Genomic DNA, 14,636 nt, shown 5'->3' on the forward strand with positions numbered 1-14,636 from the left:
TGATGAATAAGCTGTAGCCGCCTGATCGTCTAGCGAAGTGGTTAATCACTTTGCAAGAGTTTGATTATGAGATCAAGAGTAAGCCACCAAGGTTACAGGGTATTGTGGAATGTCTTGTGGAATTTGGGGAGCTGAAAGAATCTGTGGCTGAAGGTAGTGACATGGAGTTGTTATTTAAAATAGATACGGCATCTATTCTCTCATGGTATGCTGCAATAACACATTATTTGTCGAGAGGAGAGGCTGGATTCGAACTATCTAAAGCTGAGAGAAGGAAAATTAAGCAGCAGGCATTAAAATTTTCCTTGATCGCATGTACACTATATCGGCAAGGGGTTGATGACATCTATCGTCGATATGTGATGCCTAATGAGGTGCCATTCATTTTGGAAGAGTGCCATGATTCCGCTTGCGGAGGTCATTTTGCTGGACGGCTTATAGCACAAAAGGCTTTATGAGCAGGTTACTGGTGGCCTGCCATCTTCCAGGATGCGTTTGTGTATGTTAAGAGATGCGATATTTGTCAACGACATGATAGTCGAGAGAATAGGAAAAGACCACTTACCCCTATTATGGTGATACTTCCATTTGAGAAGTGGGGAATAGACTTTGTGGGTCCTATTACTCCGTCGTTGACTGCGCAAAAGAGGTATATTATTGTAGCAACTGACTACTTCACAAAGTGGTCAGAATCACTTGCAACAAGGAAAGATGATGCTAAAGAAACTGCTAGTTTCCTTTTAGAGCAGATAATATGCCGTTTTGGTCCCCCAAAAGAATTAGTGTCAGACCATGGAACCCATTTCCTGAACAAGGTTATCAAAAGCTTGACTGAGGCTTTGGCAAATCAATCACATTAAAACGACTCCTTATAATCCGCAGGTAAATGGACAAGTGGAAAGTACTAATAAACAGCTTGTGGGTATCTTGTCCAAGATAGTCTCTGAGAAGAAACGAGACTGAGATAAGAAGCTATATGTGGCAGCATGGGCATATAATACCACGTTCAAGCGAGCCACTGGCCACACGCTGTTCAAACTAGTTTATGGTGAGGAGTGCATTTTACCCTTAGAAATTGAGTTACCGACCATTAGATTCGCAATAAACCATTCTTTGGGTAATGAGGACGCCCTATTAGAGCGATTTATGACCTTAGCACACCTCGATGAAATTAAGCTGCAAAGCCTATTACATCAAGAGGTGGCTAAACGTCGCATGAAGCAGTTGCATGACCTTAGAGCGAAGAAATATAGATTTAAAAAATGCCAATTAGTTCTCTATTACGATGCCCGTAGGGAGTTGTTTCCAGGGAAGCTGGAACCTAAATGGGATGGCCCCTACAAGATTGTTAGGTTAGGGAAGAATAGGTCTACAGCCCTATTAGCTGATTTACAGGGAGTAGAGTTTAAGAATAAGGTTAATCTTAATAATATTAAACCTTATTACTTCTAAGTATGCTAATACAAAGAAAATGCATTGCAGGTCCATGTTAGGAATGATCTGAGACTGCAGAAGAGCTTAAAGCCGGTTGATGGGTTGGTTAATCCCTTATTTGGAGCACCCATATCTGGAGCAAAGATACCATCAGGGGAAACTCATCTGGTGGAGCAAAGGGTATAAAGTGATTGAGCAAGAAGACGGAACCTTTGTGTGGGAAATCAAAGTCTTCTGCCATCACTGCTTACGACTGTTGAAAAGTATCCCTGTTGAGTTCAATGAAGAAGATGGGATGGAGCCGTCAGTTCATCCTCTCAACATGCTAAACTTTGATTATCATAATTATGAATAGAGGAGTTTGTGATGGCCAGCTGTGTAAACCCATTGTGGACGTATACGTTATATTTTGACAGAGCGTCCAGGGGCCCTAATAAAAAAGGAAGTGTTGGAGTAGTCATTCGAGACCCCCGACGTAGAGTTGCGATTAAGTTAGCTGCTTATCTCGGGGTAGGATTCACTAACAATATGGCGGAGTACAAAGCCTTGATTATGGAACTGCATATTGCCAAACAAGGTGGTATTCGTCGATTGTTAGTAAAAGGGGATTCCCAGTTGATCCTGAATCAGCTAGATGGGACATACACAGTGCGGAATCCCATTCTTTGTATGTATCATCGGACTGCTATGACCCTACTAGAGGAGTTTGAGAGAGTGTCTTTTCAGCTAATTCCATGTTACTGGAATCGGTTTGCAGATTCATTAGCAAATCTTGCTTATGAGGAAGACCTCTTCTTTAATTGTGGTCTTAGTCTGGATATTGTTATCAATGATGAAACAGGAAACGGTCGCTTGTGGGGTATGTTATCCGAACATGCAATATATGGCAGACGATGGTTGATATGGGTGATGCAAAGAGTAGCCGAGACCAATTTACCATTATTATCTGGGACCCATAGGTTAATTAGGCAACATGTTATTCATATGCCTCTTGCTATTTATGCAGGAGGGATGGGTCATAACCTTATGCATTTAGTTTAGGGCTACAAGCCTGTGGTTTTCCTCCTTGGAAAGGAGCCTATTATTGTATATCTGGATTCTTCCAGGGAGGGATGTGTAGGTGCTATTCTATTGGTTCTCATTAGGCCAAGAGGGCCAGTGTTGCGAGGTTTTGAATGCTTTATTTCGTTAGGCCAAGAGGGCTGATTCAGTTTTGTAGTGAAGTACTTTATTTCATTAGGCCAAGAGGACCAATTGTCTGTTTAGTGCAGGTGCGGTTAATGGTTTCTTGTTTGAGTTCTGTGCTAGACAGGTTCGGAAGAAGAGCTTGGGAAGGAGCCTTTGTTGCGTGGAAGCTTCTTGTGGCCCTATCCAGGTGATATCTCTCCTTTATGAGTACTATGGTTTTTATGCTATATGTGTTTGTGTACTTGTTTAGGGGGGTTTTTTTCGTTTCTTATTAGGGACTGGTGTCCAAGGCATGAAGTCCCGCAGTTTAGGTTCAGTATGTTTGAGGGAGGTTTGAGTAGTTGTTGCCTCCTATAAAGTCATTGCCCGATATTAAAAGACCTGTATTAGAAGGGAGTCCTAGTGACCTTGTTCTGCTAGCCTGCTAGGCAGCCGTTCTAGGAGTTCTTGTTAGTTGTGAGGCAGTTAGAGAAGCCTGTCGAAGGAAAAAAAAGATGATAAAGAAAAAGCAACCCTGAATATCTTAAAAACAATAAATATATACAAAGGTGTGTAAAAAGGGGTTCTAACCCCTATAAAAATATAAAAGAAATGCAATGAAAATTTATACGTAGTTGATAATTGCCTAGCAAGGGCTTGGTAGGTTCCTGGGGACGAGTCAGACCCGAGGCCGATGCCTTGTCTTCCTAGGGGTGGCTTCTTGCTGAAAAAGGAAAAAATGAGGAAGGTTGGAGCGAAAATAAAAGTGAGCGTCAGAAAAGGATTAAGTGTCGCCTTATGAGTGCTTGGTAGGTTCTTGGGTGCCGAGACACGACCTGAGGCCGATGCCCTATTCTCCTTGGGTCACTACGCTCAGCTCCCTCCTTTTTAGATGCCCGAGTATGGAAAATAAAAACCCTAAAAGAAGAAATATGCTACAAGAACGTACTTCTTGATCAGGCTATAGGAGTCCTCACCTAGTAGGAGCTCCTAGTTGTGTTGTCCTTAGTTAGGTAGGTAGTTCAGACCACCACTTAGGGCAACCTCTTTGACAGTTCTTTTTAGTTTGGCCGTGTTGGAGCAGTTGGTTAGTGACTAGCTTCAGACCTTCTATCAGATTATGCTAGGCCTACTCCTTGTGGATGTCATGCCTTGGTTCTGTCAGGGGGTAGGATAAGCATTGTGCTGTGTTTACTATGTATTTATTTTGTATCAGCTTGATGCTTCCTTTGGTTGTTTTGTGCAGATCTATTGTGGGATTCGACGGGCTGAGTCGCTCTATCTCGTGGTCGCCAATGAGAGCGGAATTTTGGTGCCGAGAAGTGCTTAAAAATAGCTAAAAATTATGAATATCAAGGGAAAAATATTCATCGTCGAAGGCGGTGGCTCGATCTAGGACGATTTTAAGCGCCAAAGTGCTTTAAAGGCACCCGAGTGACACTTGTTGATTTTTCATAATTTTTCAGACTGTCATGCAGGTTGACAAGAGTTACTGCCAATGCGGGATGTCAAGCCGGACGCCCAGGATTTTTCAGAGCTCAATTTGGAGTCCGGATGGGGAAGTGGCCAAGAACCGGGCAAGATACAAAAAGGTGGACATTAGAGTGGCCAAAGTGGGCATGACTTTTGGGAGCCCCCAACATTTTATGCCAGAGAAAATCATGGAGAGAGAAGGAAGATGGAAAAAACGTGAAAAAAACGTGGCGCCATCAGACAGCGAAAAGTGCGTCCAAATGTTGATCATGGATCTTCCAGGCTGTGAATGACCACCCCAAGTGATCATTGCCCTTGCTTCCCCTCTGCCTGCTGGTCACATCGCCCGTCTTCACTCCTCCAATGGCGGTCTCTATGAAGATCTCTGATTTCAGTCTTTCTCTCTCTCCCTCTCTCTCCCCTAAAGGCAGATTCATGTGGTGAAGAAGAAGAAGAAGAAGAATAGATGACAGATGCTTGTCCAATGAAGACCGGATTGCTCCGTGGTTCAAGAGGAAAGAAGATTGCTGATTGTGGACTGTCATAAGCATTAATGGTGGCTGAAAATCAGTCCCGAGATATGACAAATAAAAACCCACAACCCGCAAAGAACGGTAATCTCATTTTTACAAAGGAAATTGATGTTTTATGCAATTTGCTTCATGAATACTCGTTCCCATGGGATGATTATGCATTCTAATGTTGTTTGCAATGTCTTCCAACTATCTGAAATTAGAAAATCAGAAAATCATAAGTGTTGTGGATGAAATTAATGGTGTAACACCCTTAAAACATGCAAAATATGGGAAAATTAGGTGTTATTGATATATAAATGGAAGATATAATGAGACACACCCACTAAATTTGTGATTTTGCTACAAATAAACCTAAGGGCCACGGCCACAACTCATTTTGAATTTTTAGTTATTTAATATTACAAAAAATACAATAAAAATAGAAAAAATAGAAAAAAATAAGGAAAAAATGGATTTTGAGTGCCGAAAATTAAGGAAAAATAAGATTCATGTTTGTGGATGTATGGGGGGTCTAAAGCATGAGGTTTAGCCTTAGTTCAGCCCTACCTTTATGTTTTAGTGAGTGTTTATTGCTTTTCATACAACAAAAACATGGAAATGAACCCTAAATCGATCAATAATGCACAACCTAAACGGGTGAGGGGGTAGAGTGTATAAAATGTGTTTAAATGCTGAATGAAATGATGAAAAGCTTGCTAGTTTGTATGCATACCATTTAGGTTGGTCGATAATTAAAGATTAGGAACCTAGTAGCACGAGGGTTTCTCGGTGCTAGGTTCATGCAACGTTGTATACGAGCAATAGTCAAAATTCATTGAAAGAATGCTTTTGCACTAAGCACAAATGTTGATTTTTCTTTGTTTGAGTATGTGGACATTCACAATTTGCATAAATCATAAAGAAATGATAAAAGGTATTAGACAATACCTCCTGGATGCATGGGAATTGCTTTCTAGAGGGACATGACCAACGTTGAGTGAGTGAGGTTGTCCGAGCTATAGACTAGGCGTTGGGTCTAAGGGGAAAGAAAGTGAGGTATGGTACATTCCTGGATACAATCAATTGGTACCTTGAGTGGAAATATGTGCGAAATTTTATATATGTTTAGCGACGCATCGAGGGGCCAATCCCCAAGATGTAGGAGAGTCACAGTGAGGTAGCGGCAGTCAGCCCGTGGGAGGACCTCCTATGTTTGTACTTCGTGCTATTTGGAAATGTGCTAGGGACTCCCTCTGAGGAGTGTTAATTGGGTTAGAGTTGGACTACAAGACGTGATACAAATGCAAGATGTTTAGGAAGGCAATGTATGATGTATGTGTTATCGACGCTCCTGGCCGCGAGGCCGTGGGGTTGTTAAGCGCATGATAGAGGTATGGCTAGTGCATGGCCCGATTTAGGTCCCATTACGTGTTATCTATGATTCACTTCATGAGAAGCTCGCTCAATGTAAGGTCAGATTCAAGCGCTCTTTTCCTCTTAGTGTTGGGTCTTGTTTTATTTCTATTGGCATGACTTAAAACTCACTGGACCTCTTGCATTTCTATCTCCTACCTCAGCCTCTAAGTTTGCTGCTCCCCTAATTATAGGTAGCTATGCTTTGAAGCACTTTCCTTGCCAGTCTTTGCTCTTCACCGAGGTACGCTATGATGTCCTCGACTGGTCTTCCATGTTGCTCCATTTTGGTTTCCAAATCATATCGATTTATCATATGTTGAATGTGGACTAGGAAGTCCCCCAAGTCGAGCTCACCATTTTTGGGATTGATGCTCGATCCTGACATTTCGTCAGTCTCTCGGGCTACTAGGGTGTCGATCAGATTGATCAACTTGGGTAAGATTGGGTCCCTAATCATGTTAGCTCCTTTTGCTCTCTAAGAGGCTTACTCTGAGGTTTAGTGTCCTCAGTTCTACATTCAAGATGTGAGGGTCTTCTTCTATTAGCAGCTTCTTTCAGTCTTGCTTATCTTGCATGTGAGTTCCTTGTTATTTCAGACAGTTCTCAATTTTAAGTGCACTTAGGTACTCATGGTGTGCTTTCTTCCATGCGTGGTGCAAAATTAGGCTTTTAGCTTTCTAGGTGTACTTCAAGTGATTATTTATGCAGTGTGTGATTTTGAGGAAAACAATGTGCAGTAAACACTCTTCTAGTCTACTCCTGTAGGTTATGGTCACTCCAATAGGTTTGTTTGGGTCCTTTAAGACATTTTGGGTGGGTGGTATGACAGGTTGTGTTCACAATTTCTTCCTAGGCTATTAAGTCATGATTTTTGGAGTGGGAGGGCTCTATGAGCCATTTAATGTATCTGGAGGCCTATGGGGGTGTTACTTAGCTTCGAGTTGGGCTCTATTTGGTCTAGGGCTTGGTGGTTTTGTCAACTTTTAGGTTTTGTTTCTAGTGTCTCAGTATCAGTCATTCGATTCCTAGAATCAGGCTCTCCAATTCTGGGTCTATATCTGAGTGATCGACTTGGATGGTCCAACTATTTGGGATCCAAGTCGGCCTGCGTTTGAGTCAAATAGTTCGATCATGGTGGTTTGAATCATTACAGATAAGTGTGCCCGAGTGGATAGGTTGTCCGAATATCTGAGTTTGGTGACTCAAACGAGAAAAGAGGTATCCAAGTGAATGAAATTCAAGCAATTCAATTAGGGCAATCGGACCCTGTAGTGAGCATCTGAGTACAGCGGCGAGTTAACGAACGACGAAAAATCTTAAAAAATCCTACTCACACCTTGCTGATGATTGCATCCAGGGAGTCAAAATTGATCAATAAGCACCAAAAAACATACAGAACATACTTGGAGGGCCAAAATACATTGCGATGAAAATCATCATGCACAATCTCTCCTCTTTGCATGTAGCTCTCTCTCTCTCAAGCTCTCTCTCTCACTCTCAAATGAGCAAATGAGCTCCCCCACCTATTCCTAGCAGCCTACTAAAGCCCTCCCTTTCTCTACTTTGTTTTGATCTCCCCCCTTTCTTTCTTTTGATGCATTATACATTAAAGATCTTTTTCTCTCCCTTTTTCCCTGTTTGGCCTATTTACAATAGCAGAAACCCTATTGTGCATAATCTTCTTTTTCTTGTTTTATCTTGATCCTAATGCATTCAAATAACAACCAAATGCCTAATCCAACCTGTCAAGATTGTGGGAGAGAAGGAAGGAGTCTCACTTGTAGCTTTCTTGCTTGCACAATGGGGGAAGACACACAAGGGTGGAGGCTGAAAACAGTTTTTTTTTTCTTCTTAGTTGTGGAAGCCAAAAGAACTCACATACAAAGAAATAGAAGAACCCTATATATGGGTCTCAAACCAAACTCGACTAACTAAGGTGGCATACTAACTGAGCCACGAACTAGAGTAGATAAGGATAGCTATCATGTAGCTATTATTCATGGGCGGTGTACCAACCGCATCTGCAACTAACACGTCGGTGACATAAATGCACAACGGTCACCCTGGCGTATCACGAGTGGAGCTCGATATCTCAACACTCCCCCTCGAGCTCAATCCCAATTCCTGCACACCAAGCAGGTCTCTGAACTTGCGCAGCTTCTCTGCGCCCAATGCCTTCGTAAATATGTCAGCTACCTAATCCTCTGTGCTGACATAAACTAGATCAATAAGACCTAGTAAAACCCTCTCTCGCACATAGTGATAATGCACCTCAATGTGCTTTGTTCTAGCATGATAGACTGGGTTATTTGCCAAGTGTATACTACTCATGTTATCACAATAAATGACAACTGGCCCATCTGTAGACTGATGCATATCATAAAGTAGCTTATGCAACCAAGCTACCTCACATGCAGCCATTGCTGCACCCCTGTACTCAGCCTCTGTGCTCGATAAGGCAACTGTAGGCTGTTTCTTGCTGCTCCAAGTGACTGCAGCACTCCCAAAAGAGAACACATATCCACTGGTAGATCGTCTATCAGAAATGCTACCAGCCCAATCAACATTAGTGTATCCATGCAACTGTATCTAAACCCCAGTCTCATAAAATAGTCCATACTGCACTGTGGACTTCACATACCTGAGTATGCGTCTAACCGCATCCAAATGTGGTTTCCTTGGAGCCTGCATAAACTGACTTACCAATCCAACAACATAGCTCAAATCTGGCCTGGTAATAGTCATATAAATCAAACTTCCTACTATGCGTCTGTACATAGTAGGGTCTTCTAGAAGCTCACCTGCATCTGTGCTCAGCTTTACATTCTGCTCCAAAGGAACTGAAATAGGCTTACAGCCTGTCATCCCATATTTGGACAGCATGTCCAATCCATACTGCCTCTGCAAGAGCTGTATCCCACTTGGTGATCTAATCACCTCAATGCCCAAGAAATAACACAGCTCTCCCAAATCCTTCATCTCAAACTTCTGCTTCAATAGCATTTTCACATGAAGGATATCTTCATCACTGTCACCTGTCATAATCAAGTCATCAACATAAATGACAAGTAGCATAATACCTTTCTCTGTTTTTCTCACATAAAGTGAGAAATCCGCCTTGGAAATCTAAAAGCCAATAGTGACAAGATACTGTCCTATCTTGTCAGACCATGCTCTAGGTGCTTGCTTCAAGCCATACAAGGCTTTCTTCAACCTGCAAACAAACTCAGGATGAACAGCATGCACATAACCTGGTGGCTGCTCCATATATACATCTTCTTGCAAATCACCATGCAAGAAGGCATTCTTTACATCCATCTGATGTAAAGACCATCCCTTTGATGCAACCATAGCAATGACTGCTCTTACGGTTGCCATCCTTGCAACCGGACTGAATGTTTCTTCATAGTCAATGCCATATGTTTGTGCATACCCCTTGACTACTAATCTTGCCTTGTATCTGTTCACAGAACCATCTGCATTGTGCTTCACCTTATAAACCCACTTACAGCCAATTGCATTTTTACCTTTAGGCAAAGGTACCAATTTCCATGTAGCATTTGCTTCCAAGGCATCCATTTCTTCATCCATGGCTTTCTCCCATTTTTCTTTTCCCATGGCTTCCTCAAAATAAGTGGGTTCTGGTTCCTGTATCACTTTAACCATATATGCATAGTGAATGGCTGTAAATCCATCATATTTCAGCCTATCCACAGGATACCTAGCTCTCGTAGACCTGCGCAAAGTAGGTTCACTCCCAGGTGCTCTCAAAACATCCCTGGTCTTCCTTACTCCAGGTGTAACAATAGAAGGAATACCCAACTCATCATCAATGCTCTGTTCTGAGCCACTGGATTCACCATTCACATAAGAGTGACATGCATTCACATCAACCATGGGCTGATCAACCTTCTCTTTTCCTTTTCGTGATACCTGCATACCACTATCTTCATTGCTTTGAGAAGATTCTCCTGATCTCAATCTGCCTGTCCATGGTGAAGAGTATGAACCACTGCTAGAGGACGCTCCAGGTCCACTAATATTTTGTGACTGCTGCTGTGAATTCTGTGCAGCATTACCATTTTGTGCATCTACATCATCAATCACATTTGCTGGTTTATACTAGCTACTCATCTCATCAAAAACAACATCTCTACTCACTGTAAACTTACGAGTAGAAGGGTTATAGCATCTATATCCTTTTTGCTGCAGAGAGTAACCAATAAAGATGCACTTCTCAGCTTTTGGATCCAACTTGGATCTCAACTCATCTGGCACATGTACATAGGCAATGCAACCAAGAATTTTCAAATGAGAAATATCTGGTTTCCTACCAGTATACCTTTCCTCTGGAGTCATTCCAAGTATTGCTGCAGTGGGAGTCCTGTTCATTATGTAGACTGCTGTAGCAACTGCTTCAGCCCAATAAAAATCTGGCAAGTCTTTTTCATTAAGCATGGCACGAGATACCTCTCCAATATGCATGTTTTTCCTTTCTGCAATTCCATTTTGTTGTGGGTATGACTGCATGAATATTGCTGCTTTATGCCATGCTCCTGCAGGAACCTTGCAAACTCATTTGAGAGGTACTCTCCCCCTCCATCTGACCTTAGGCATTTTATCTGCAGGCCTGTTTCTTTTTCAACCATAGCTTTAAGAGTTTTGAAATGCCCAAAAACTTCACTTTTCTTTTTCATAAAATATACCCAAACTTTTCTGCTATAGTCATCAATAAAAGTGACAAAATAATGACAGCCTCCAAGAGATGCAGCTTTAGTAGTCCACACATCAGAGTGGATTAATTCCAATGGCTTCTCACTCTCTTGAACATGTCTAGGAAATGGTTTCCTTGCCTGTTTTCCAAACTGACAGGCTTCACATACCTTATGCATTTCTGCAACCTTGAATTTTGGCAATCCTGCAACAATATTTTGAGCCTGCATTGATTTAAGTCGCTGTACATTAACATGACCAATGCGTTTATGCCAGATATCAATATTTGCAACTACACCGGTCCCATGTGCAAACATTGCTGCACTCAATTCAGACATGTCTGCATCCAATGTAAACATTCTGTCCTTCTTCTTTCCTTTTGCTATCAAGCGACCTTTATTCTTCATATCCTCAACAAAGCATCCATGGGGATTAAATCTGACCTGCAAGCCCTGCTCAACCATTTGACCAACAGAAATCAGATTCTTGGTGATATTCGAAACATGAAATACATCAGACAGGTATTTCTTTTTCCCATCCTGCATAGACAAGGGAATCTTTCCAATTTGCACAATAGGATGTGCAGTATCATCACCAGTCTCCACAAATCCTGGTTTTTCTATTTTTCTTGCATCCTCCATCCATTCTGCATGACCTGTCATGTGGTTTGATGCACCTGAGTCGACATACCATACATCGTTGCTTTCTTCTGCACCTGTCACAGAATTGTTCATGTGCTGCACCATGAACAAATGCTCATTTCTGTCATCACCCTGTCTACTAGATGATGCATAATTCCCTTGTTGCAGTTTTCCATTCATGATGTCATTCTGCTTTTTATAGCAGTCTTTAGCCATATGACCCATTTTACCACAGTAGTAGCATTCAACATTACTGTTTGCATTTTGACCTCTTTGCCATCCACCACGACCTCTTTGGCTCCCCCTGCCTCTAGAGTTACCACGTCCTCCTCCATAGGACTGGTTTTCTTGAGTTTGCTGCATATTCTGATTTCTACCACGGCCTCCAAATTGGCCTCCTCTACCTCTGCCTCTACCTCTTTCAGCATTTGAGTAGAAGACAGTTTCTTTTGAAGTTCCTCCTGAAGAAGATGCACCACCATTTCTTTGCTCCTCAGAAATTAGAAGAGCAATCAGCTCCTCAAAATCAGGAAATCTTTCACGAACTGAAATGGATGTCCGAAACTGTGCATAATCCTTTCCTAGACCATTCAAGGTCACAGAAACGAAATCATCATCTTCCACTGGCGACCCAATGGAAGCAAGTGCATCTGCAATCTTCTTCACCTTCATGTGGTAGTCATTGATGCTCATATTTTCTCTTTGCACATTATGCAACTCTTGCTTGACCTGCATTTTCCTGGCTTGCGTATTTGTGCTATACATCTTTGATAGAGTATCCCATGCCTCCTTTGGCGTACTTGCATCCTGAATATGCACAATCATAGAGTCTGAAATGCTGATAGACAGCCAGTACATAACTTTCCTGGCTCTCTCATGCCATGCTTTGAATGCCTGCATTTGCTGTTGATTGGGAACATCAGGAAGAACTGGTTCTTCTTCATTTCCTGCAACAAATTCCCAATATCCTTTTCCCATAAGGAAATTCGTCATTCTAAACTTCCATGCTTGGAAGTTATTCTTGTCAAGCTTTTCAGTTACAATCTGTGAAAGAGAATCAGACGCCATTACAGAATCCTGCAAAAAATTCTGTCACTGCAAAAACTCAGCTTCACCCTCACAAGGGTAAATCTGCAAAACTGGCGAAAGTGGTATTTGACCACACAGTCACTTCCTAGTGACGATTTTGCATAAACAGGAACCAAGGATGATTCTGAAACTCCCAATGTCTCTGCGTACAAGCATACGATGCAATTTCTACAGTAACTTTTCACCGACCTGTAGAACAGTGGTCGCACAGCATAAAACAGGGCCTTTTCCTGAGTGCGCGTAGAAAACTTCCGCCTTCAAAACAGGCCCCGAAATGGCCTCAAATAAAAAAAACAGGGTCGCCGAGGGCTAGAGCCCCCTCCCGCAGCATATACTGTCCTCTTGCTTCACCGTGAAGGGCGTCTCAACCTGAGACAATGCACTCCTGCAATTTCCGGCTGTGCTACCTGCAGAGATCTGCTCCCAAAATAGAAAATGAAAGCAACACTGCTCCTCTTACCAGACCACCGCGAGCTTGGCTTGCTTTCTTGAGCTCCTTACCACGAACAAGGCTTTGATACTATGTCAAGATTGTGGGAGAGAAGGAAGGAGTCTCACTTGTAGCTTTCTTGCTTGCACAATGGGGGAAGACACACAAGGGTGGAGGCTGAAAACAGTTTTTTTTTCTTCTTAGTTGTGGAAGCCAAAAGAACTCACATACAAAGAAATAGAAGAACCCTATATATGGGTCTCAAACCAAACTCAACTAACTAAGGTGGCATACTAACTGAGCCACGAACTAGAGTAGATAAGGATAGCTATCATGTAGCTATTATTCATGGGCGGTGTACCAACCGCATCTGCAACTAACACGTCGGTGACATAAATACACAATGGTCACCCTGGCGTATCACGAGTGAAGCTCGATATCTCAACACAACCTACTCATCTAGATCCAAAAATTTTGAAAACTTACTTGCTAAGGAGATCAAATATCTCTTCAAACTCCCTCATTCCTACATATCTACCTCAAACACTGGTTCGAGGAAAACCCTACTTCAATGCTCGATTCAAAGTATGCAAGCACTCAAAGATTAAATATGTTGGTCCCAATAGCAATGGAACCAAAATATGGAAGCTGATGCTTGACTACCAAGACCCACAGACCGCTTATTGCTTCGAGCATTTCAAGACAAGTGCAATGGCTATCTCTCACATAGCCGTATGCGCTCTCACCCCTACAAGTGTAGTGAGCTTACCTCCATGCTCAATTGAGTTCCTCCTCCCTGAAGCACTCTGGTAGTTCCATGATCCAAGGTGTAAGCTCAAGCAAGCTTGATCCTCAAGCTCCAAGCTCCATGTTCCATTTTCGCGTGTGAGACAAGAGAAGAGAAGAGAAGAAGAAGAAGAGAGGAGAAGATGGAGAGCTTCTCCACCATGGTCCCTCACCCTCATACACTCACTCCCTCACACTTCCTTTCTCAAACACAAGTTCAAATAAGTAAGAACAAGAAAAAGGAGAGAAGAGAAGAGCTAGTTTTGGCCACACACAAGAATGAGCTTCTCTATTCACTTTTTGGATTTTATACATGCCCTAATCCCTTTTGGGCACCCACTCCTTTTTTACATGACCGACCATTTTAGCCTAGGTCCTCTTTTCCTATTTCCTTCTATTTACATTGTGGCTTCACCCATGCCCATCTACTCTTTATAAATTGCACAGGAGGGAGCCTAGCACTCTTTTACAAAAATTTAGGGATGCACTTGTATTTTAAAATGTGCCTTTTCCATTTTTGTACTCACCTTGGATTTTTAAGGTGTCTTTGGCTTTTGGCCCTTTTCCCTCTTATTTCTATTGTAAGAACATTTGTATAGGAAAGAATTGCTCTATAATCATTTTAGCAAATTTTCAAGGGATAGATTTTAAAAATAAAGTAAACTTTAATAAGTTGAAGCCCTATTATGTGTAGGGAGTGACATTGGACTTGGCGCCTTTGCAGTCTTCCAAGTTCCATCTTAAACTTGCAGTAGGGTGCCAAGGCAATCAGATGGGTAGAATCATTAATCATTATCTTGAATATCCGTATTTAGAGCAACATTACCACCAAGGTCAAGTGATTTGGTGGAGTAAAGGGTCATCATATTACTGAGTAGTAAGACAGATCTTTTACATGGGATATTAAAGTCTATTGCCACCATTGTCATAGGGTTCTTATTAGCATCTCTATTGAGTTTAGTGAGGAAGGAG

Source organism: Lygodium microphyllum, chromosome 2 (assembly GCF_053477565.2).
Source record: "Lygodium microphyllum isolate KBCC chromosome 2, Lygodium_microphyllum_v1.1.10, whole genome shotgun sequence".
Lineage (NCBI taxonomy): Eukaryota > Viridiplantae > Streptophyta > Polypodiopsida > Schizaeales > Lygodiaceae > Lygodium > Lygodium microphyllum.